We start from the raw sequence: 2500 nt of genomic DNA on the forward strand, positions 1-2500 counted from the left end.
TGCACATATATATATATATATATATATATATATTTGCATATATATATATATATATATATATATATACACACATACACGTGTGTATGCATGTGTGCGTATTTTAATATACACACATATGTTGCTGAGTATGTGTACATATTCATATTTCAATATAAGAGGCTTCTCAACACCCGCACTCTCTCTCTCTCTCTGACTGCCAGCCTGTCTGTCTCTCTCTCTCTCTCTCTCTCACACACAAATACATGCAGTCATTTACATACGCACACACGTAGCCACATATTTTTGACATGGGTGGGGAATAAGGAGTTTCAGCATAACAAACATTAGAAGTAGAATTTGGAAAAGAAGCAGGAAAGGAACGGGCTGGGGGGAAGAGACAGGAAACGATGAAGGGGTAGAAGGAAGAGGGAGATGATTTAGGGCAGAACATTACCTTGTTCTTCCTATTTTCTCTCTCTCTCTCTCTCTCTCTCTCTCTCTCTCTCCCTCTCTCTGTCTCTCTCTTTTGCTTATGTCTCTTATGCTTCCTTTATCCTCTCGCTCCTCCTCCTCTTCCTCACACGACAAAGTTACGGTTGAAACAAATAATAGAAAAGTCTTTGACGACTAGTTCTTGCGCCTGGTGCCGATCCACACAGGCGGTGTCTTTGGGGGTCTTTTTCGTAGAAGGGAGAGTGGTGAGTGAGGTTGAGGTGAGGTTGGGTAGGTGGGTGGGAGAAGATGATTGTGGCGGTGGTAGTCATGATAGTAGTTGTTGTGGAGGTGGTGGTTATAGGAGTTGTAGTGGCGGTGGTGGTTTATAATGAACTGATAATGTTTATTCAACGATAGTGCCAACAGAGTGCCCAAGGCGAATAAGAACAACTCTATTTTTCTTTTCATTTGCTTTCTAACGTTCATTTTCATTTCATGTGCCGACACACACACACACACACACACACACACACACACACACACACACACACACACACACACACACACACACACACATACGCATACACACACACGCACGAGCTATCACATATAGACGAGGACTTGACGTGTGTGTGTGTATTTATATATATATACTCATATACACATGTGTGTATGTATATGTGTGTGTATGTGTGTATATATATGTTTATATTCATATATACATACATAAATACACACATACACACACACATATATGTATGTATGTGCGTATGTACATATATATACATATGCGTATATATATATATACATATGCATGCATATATATACATATATATATACATATGCATATATACATATATGTGCGTATGTATACGTGCATGTGTGTGTGTGTGTGTGTATGTATGTATGTTTGCATGTATGTAAGTATGTGTATATGTGTGTGTGTGTGTGTGTGTGTGTGTGTGTGTGTGTGTGTGTGTGTGTGTGTGTGTGTGTGTGTGTGTGTGTGTGTGCGTGCACGCATCTATGTATGTACGCATATTTATTTGATCTTCATTTTCGAAGAGGACCAAGGCCAAGGCCCTAACTCCTACAGTCATTCAAAGAGCACCATACAGCCATACTGGTGACTGGAGAATCTTGGCATCTCCATCCTTTGTGAGATGCAACGAGCGTGGAAGTCCGGAAGTAGTGATATTTTATTTTTACTGTTGCGCGTAGTACCTCCACTGCTGCAATTTGAGTTTGGTCGTGTGTCTTTCCAAGAAGCTCAAACCTTGACAGGTACTGGACATAGATTACAAATAAAGGAGCCTCAGTCTCTCGCCTCTGGCTTACTGGAAAATTAGCAAACCAGACCAAAATGATTGGGGGCATATCAGGGATGCAGTGAGATGACCAAGTGATATTCGTGTCTCACCGAGCTAAGAGGTAGTCGTCCCTCAGCTAGGGTGCTGAATATTCTTTTCTACCCTAGGTACAAGGCCCGAAATTTTTGGAGAGGGGTCCAGTCGATTAGAGTGACCCCAGTATGCAACTGGTACTTAATTTATCGATCCCGAAAGAATGAAAGACAAAGTCGACCTCGGCGGAATTTTAACTCAGAAAGTAAAGACAGCATTTTGCCCGGCGTGCTAACGTTTCTTATTTCTTTATTGCCCACAAGGGGTTAAACATAGAGGGGACAAACAAGGACAGACAAAGGGATTAAATCGATTACATCGACCCCAGTGCGTAACTGGTACTTAATTTATCGACCCGAAAGGATAAAAGGCAAATTCGACCTTGGCGGAATTTGAACTCAGAATGTAACGGCAGACGAAATACCGCTAAGCATTTCGCTCGGCTTGCTACCGTTTCTGCCAGCTCACCGCCTTAAGGGTGCCGAATATTGATTGTTTGCTCGTTAATATATTTCACCACTGGTGAAGGCGCGTGGCCTAGTGATTAAGGTAGTACTGTATTTCAAGGGGCCAGCTTTGTCACATTCTGTGTTACGCTGAATATCCCTGAGAATTACGTTAGAGGTAGGCGTGTCTGTGAAGTTCTCAACCAGTTGCACGTTAATTTTACGATCAGGCTGTTA

Source organism: Octopus bimaculoides, chromosome 4 (assembly GCF_001194135.2).
Source record: "Octopus bimaculoides isolate UCB-OBI-ISO-001 chromosome 4, ASM119413v2, whole genome shotgun sequence".
In the NCBI taxonomy this organism is placed as follows: domain Eukaryota; kingdom Metazoa; phylum Mollusca; class Cephalopoda; order Octopoda; family Octopodidae; genus Octopus; species Octopus bimaculoides.